Raw genomic sequence first — 6,783 nt, 5'->3', positions numbered from 1 at the left:
TATTTATAGGAGGTCATACAGTATATTTCAGTTTTATCTCAAGAATGGGGGTGTGTGATCATACACGATCTGCATAAGATAAATTTACTTACCAATTAGTGTTCTCTTTGTGTTGTTTGATCTAATTGCCTCTCCAAAGTTCGAAGTCATCAGCTTAGTTTGTTATTTGATGTTTGTCAGGAATGCTAATTGAATATCATATGCATAGTTTACTGATGTTTTCTTCGAATTCTGGACATGGATGAAAACGAACTCAGTCAGTTAAAGCTTGATATAAAACGTTACCGACGTGTGTGTATAGTTCTTCGAAAAGGTAGACTGTGAACCGGATACGATTCTGAAGCGTACTCGAAAACAGGCTAATAGAATACTTATTCTTATACGCTTTTTGCTGGTGGCACTGTCGCTGGAGCAACATAGCACAAGTAACTAGAATGCAGTCTGAATAATGACTGATACGTATTGTTGTTTGATTATTTTAACTGAAAGATAGTAAATGTCCCCCAGTAGCTCTTGCAATGAGCTGCTTAAGACTAATATTTAACCATAATTTATGATTTTCAAACTCAGAACATACTAACATTAAGAACGTTGCGTGCGGCACATGAAGTTATATGTGATATTATTCTGATCGTTGACTATTCGTCATATTCGACCTCATTTTCGTATCTAACCTGACCATGAATCGGGCGGACATGTACCCAGACTTGCCTCGTGCTGCCCCTGACCACAAATTAACCACATGAATCGCATCATCGTGAGTTCTCAGGTCGACTGCGTCTCATCGTGACCACTTCACGAGACTAGAGAAGCCTGGAGAAGGTCGTACAGAACCGCATAATGCAAGCAGTGGAAGAAAACTGTGACTGAATTTATGTATGTAAAAGCACAGAAAAATGAAATGAAAGGTATCTACCATTAATTGAAAGGCAAGGGTTAGACGTGCTCTTCATAGATATTTAATTTCAGCAGAGGCCATTCATGCTAAATGTCGGACAACGCTGTCGGCTGAGGTTAACAACAAATCACAGATGTTAGGGCAATGTGCTACTGTGGTTGTTACTATTCGGTGCTAAGGGGAACGACCTGCAGTCCAAGGATATACCGATGTCTTTGGGCACAACTTGAATGTACCCCAAAGGAGAGAGCGACTAATGGATGACTGACTGTTGATCCCTTGATGTGAGCAAGACGAGTCCCTTCACCAGGGCCAACAGCAGTCAAGTCTTCACTCATTTAGGATGACTGGAAAATTATAGCATTCTCTCTGCTCTGCGTGATACAAAAGTCACTGTCACCGGGCAGCATTTTCCCGAAATGTAACCGAGTACGGAACCTTTCTCTGGAAAAAGTGGGACGCTATATCTTAAAAAATAACCAAAGATTTTTATTGAAAACATCTCGTTATGTTTCCCACACCCAAATTAATATACGTAGAGTTATCAATTTAACCTAACCTAATCGAACGCCACCCAACCCAACCTAACCTAGAGGCATAAAAAAAACCCGGGTCTGATGCAATACTTGCATACGTCTCAGGAATTTGCCGCTGGGCATGGGTTTTGCTGACCCATGTCCTGAATTTGCTTGCCAAAATCGGGAATGTGTAGATACACAGATGTAGTGAAAGGTTAGCATAGGTGAAAGGATGGATACGAGTCTTTAGTTACGTGGAAAGAATTGAGGATGATAGATTAGTGAAAGATGTACTGTTGGGTGGAGGGGTGAGGGTGGGTGATAAGAACACTCCAGAGGGACTGGATAAATGACACTTAAAACAGGTGAATGGCGCAATATTTGTAGTGGACTCGATGCTCTGCTGATGAGGTATTTGTGTAGGTGCATGAAGGAGCTGAGTCAGTGGGCGTTTTCTGCGCTGGGTGATCATCCACTGTTTAGCAGTTGAAGTGTAAATGTAGTATACACTGTTCATTATCTTACCTTCTCTCGTGAGTCACTTGTAATGGGAAACAGCTTCATTATAAATAAATAAATAAATATATATATATATATATATATATATATATATATATATATATATATATATATATATATATATATATATTTAGACAAGAGAAATGTTGAAAGGTTTATGAACTAGTGTTACCAAACAGATACGAGAGAGAGAAGAGAGAGAGAGAGAGAGAGAGAGAGAGAGGTGAGGAGGAGGAATTTGACACGCTTGGCATAGAAGGGGAACAGTTTGGTTGTATGGTTAAGAGCGTGTTAAGAGTGGTTTGTCTCCTTGCAGTACACTTCTATGGGTTATTGATATTGATGATCATCTCTACAATGTACTATTCTCAGGAATGTAGATTGCTTAAACCTCAGTCGATATTCTATTATTTGCGACGTCACTCATATGGAAAGACGTTTCCACACCTGTCTCATAGCACGATTCCAGTTAACCTGACTTTCGGTGATCATCAATGTCATTAATATTTCGTAAAACGGATGAAGACTCTAAGAGGATTAGTAATTTTCCTTTTAAGTTATCTTACTCCTGAAATTATTCAGTGTCTGAAAAATTTTAAAAATCAGACCCACCTTTTAGGTACAGACTCCCACTGGTGACGAAACACTTATAAATTATAATTACGCTTGTGTGTAATTAATTTCCGGGGCATAGTGAACTGGCTACTAAAAGATATTGGTGGCTTAATATTTGCTAATAAAAATGCTACGGTGTATGTGACAGAAATTCATAATTAGCCATGTGTTTCAAACTTACAAGTCAGATATCGTAGTGGAAGTGGGTTAATATTTTGATGGCTTAGAGTTCAAAAGTCACTGTACATCGTTGTCTCTCAACCAGGTAGTGGTTCGAATCTTACTGGTGACGGAGCACTTTCAGTTTTAATTCCCCTTCGGTGTCAGGTATTCCCGAGCAAATAGAGGATAATGTATATTGTAAAGTTTATATAAAAATATGTAAATTAATAAGAAGAAAAGATAAAAACATGTACACACACGCCGCGTACATACATGCATATGTACATACAAACACACACACACAGATATATGTATATAAACCCGCTAAATACAAGTAATGTTGTTTTTGATTAAGCTGACCTTATGCCATCACGGGCTCTTGCTCATAAAGTAGCCCGTAGAATACAAGTAAGGCATAAGGTATATCCTCGTATTGAGATTATGAAACTCATGATGGGTATAGCACAAATTTGAGAATATAATCTTATGATTTTTAATAATTTTAGATAAATAGCTTTTGAGAGTCTCTATGAATTCTATGATTTATAGTATAGAAAACATCAGTGGATACAAACTGTTTACGAAGATATAAAATATGCTTTTCATACGTAATTTATGAACTTTTATACGATTTGAAAGGTAGGTCAGTCACTTCCTATCTCTTTTCTAGTTTCACTTTAATGATATTGTTTTTGAAGTATGAGAATTAAATTATTGTCCAAATAGCTTATCAATGTAGCATTATTTGACGATTAATTAAAGGTAATAGTCGAAGTACAGTCAGCAAGAAACACTTGCAGATCTGCAAACAACAATAATAATTTTTAAGAGAGAGAGAATTTTACATAACAATAAAGGTGAAACAAATGTTATTTTACATACAACAAAATAATGACTGTCTTGAATTGAATTCCATGAGAGAGAGGAGGAGAGAGAGAGAGAGAGGAGAGAGAGGAGGAGGAGGAGTGAGGAAGAGAGGGGAGGAGGAGGAGGAGGAAAGAGGAGGGCGAGGAGAGAGGAGGAGGAGGAGGGGGGAGGAGGAGGGAGGAGGAGGAGGAGGAGGAGGAGGAGGAGGAGGAGCAACACCTCAAAAATACCAAACAACTTTTGCATGTCTTAACTTTAACATGCCTTGGAAGAAGAGATTTATGCAAGCATCATACTTGAAAACTTTTCCGCAAGGTCATTATTAGAGGATTTAAAATAATTTCTTTCAGGATTTGTCTCATCTCTTGACTTTGAGCACTTCGAAAAATGCAGCTACAAACTTCATCTGCGTCTTTTAGTTTAGCAATTTAGTTAAACAGAACTGTTGCCCCTTATTTCAATTTTCCAAACGCTTTTATGATCATATTTTAGTTTATAAAGTAATAGTTATGACACGCACTGTATATATATTATATATATGTGTGTGTGTATGTATGTGTATATTTTGTATATACACTTATATACGTATATGAGTGTGTATAAACTCGTGAGTTCAGACCCGTTGGAAATAATTCTCTCCTAATCTCCAGGTACATTTACATTCACATATAACACGTGGAAAAAGCAAATAAAAAATGTATATGTACAATATATATATATATATATATATATATATATATATATATATATATATATATATATATATTTATATAATAATAAAAAGTTATGACTCATCGGGATCGAACCCAGGTCTTCCAATTGAAAGACTTGGGTTCAATCCCGAGGTGAGTAAAAGATTTATTTCTGTTCCACATTTGATTGTTTGTTGATGTTTTATATATTTTATACACATATATACACACATATATTGTAACCCAATTTTTCACTTGATGCATGTGAATATGTATATATATATATATATATATATATATATATATATATATATATATATATATATATATATATATATAATTGGCAGTCACAGGAGATAATATTGTCCAGACTTTAGGGCTATGAACTCTTAACCGAAATGCATAAACGTTACAAGGTCACAGCATTTCCCACCACACTACAGCAGAAAACCTTCTTCACCCTCTTAATTAAGACGTCAGTGTCGTGCATGTAGTACCTCTACCCCCCGTCGGCTTCATTTGTACGCGATATGTACTATAAATGATAAAGTAACTGGCAAATACTTGGGAAAATAAGTTTCAGACTTCAGAGAGCTCTCTCTGAAAGTATCCGTCACGCCGACAGCGTTGCACTTATTCTTAGTGATAGGACTTTTTCTTTGCACCTTGCATGCGATTTCAAACAGTATGAGGGCTGAAACCAGGTACATTATTATAGATAGACATATATGTATGTATATATATGCTTAAATTCACAGTAACACATGATTAACATATGTAGATGCATGACAGGGAAAAGGAATATTTATTCTGATCGGTATCGTCTTTGGTACTACGATATCTTCAAGGGACATCGGCATTGCCTGTATAAGTGTATATATGTATATACTGCTTGTATATATACATACATTCACACACGCACACACATTATGCTTATTATATACATATATATATATATATATATATATATATATATATATATATATATATATATATATATCTATATATATATATATGTATATATATATAAATAGCAGAGAAAAGGAAAACAAACATTATCAACATATTCTTACATAAAACAATTTCAGCATTAAACAACGAATATGGTACTTACAATGAAACAAAGGTACAGAAGGTATGAAAAGTCAATTTCTCATCGATGTAATCCAAAACTGATGGGCTTTGGAGAGAAAAATATCGTTTTCAGTGGACTTGACAATCTCTCAATTAAAGGATGAAACATGAAACGGGAAGGTAATAGAAAAGATACTGTACTGATAATTTTTTAATTATGTTTTTGGGAAGGTAATTTCAACTGTATCTTTAGCATACTTAAGAATCAAAATTATTTCTTTCTTTATCGGTTAACTACAGCACTAATACCGTGTCCGTGAATGCACATGATAGTAAAAATAATCTCTGTAAGGTTGGGAACTGAGTAGTTGCAGATTAAATATGCTGCCAAGGTAATGGGCGAGACCTTAAAAAGCAACAAGTCGAGGGGATTGAATTCTTTTGGATTTTCCCTCGTATGACACTAGTTTATCGGCCATCCCTCTTCATCATGTCAGAGTCGTAATATCAAAAAGTGTTAAACGAAAAGTACTGGGACGCCCTGAACGTAGGGACCTCCCCTATCATTAATGTGGGCGTAGCATTTAAGAAAATACATAAGACGTTATTGTCCAAATATATGCATCTTTAGAATGAAATTTGCTTTAATAATTAGAAGAAAAATTTTCCTCTTACATGGAAACCCAAAGTAACGCAGCTTTAATCTGCATATTATTCTTGATTATAGCAGCGAAACCAGTGGTCTGTATTACTTGCGGGTCTTGTTGGTCTGTAGCGAGAGAATATGGTTAAGTAAACTTCTTTCGTGATACGCATCTGTAGTAGAATGAACCAATAGTACATCAGTGCAACCGATTAAGTTCTGGCCTCTGCGGATTTTCAAATAGACATTGATGACCACTGTAAACGTGATCTTAGTTTGCAATACAAGATAGAGCATTCTTTAATCGGAGTGACAAGAACCTGCTGAAAATTGATATCGCTATGGAGTAAGAAGAGATAGTATAAAAGCTGATAATCCCCAATGAAAATTGGTAATCTCTCTCCGCAAAATAAGGATGACAAATTACAGACATCCGAAATAACAATAAAATTTCAAACTTTTTCATTCCATCTGTTACCTGAGAGAGAGAGAGAGAGAGAGAGAGAGAGAGAGAGAGAGAGAGAGTTATGAAACCACTAGAACGCATTTTCTAAACACGATATACATTTTCTTCCGCTCATTTAACAATTATGACAGCATTTGTCGATATTTGATTTCCATCCGATGTCTGCGAAATGTTTCATAAGAACGAACCTCCTTTTCAACGCCTCTCGTCTTTCTGCCAACATTACGTAACTATGTATGGAAGGTAAGTAGGGTGATCGCCATCCTCATTAGGTCATCAAGTTTCCTCCGGATGGCTGAGAATGACTCACCTGGTCGCTGTCTCATCTT

The 6,783-nt window shown here is 36.0% G+C and overlaps 1 long non-coding RNA gene across 2 annotated transcripts in view; it reads left to right on the top strand.

Moving 5' to 3' along the window:
- LOC135196256 (uncharacterized) overlaps nt 1-6,783 on the top strand; it is an 82,430-nt gene that overhangs the window by 15,077 nt on the left and 60,570 nt on the right. The window lies entirely within an intron of this gene.

This window comes from Macrobrachium nipponense, chromosome 17, assembly GCF_015104395.2.
Source record: "Macrobrachium nipponense isolate FS-2020 chromosome 17, ASM1510439v2, whole genome shotgun sequence".
Classification (NCBI taxonomy): Eukaryota; Metazoa; Arthropoda; class Malacostraca; order Decapoda; family Palaemonidae; genus Macrobrachium; species Macrobrachium nipponense.
Note: the sequence above shows the minus strand (reverse complement) of the source record. Positions and strands in the feature narration are given on the sequence as shown.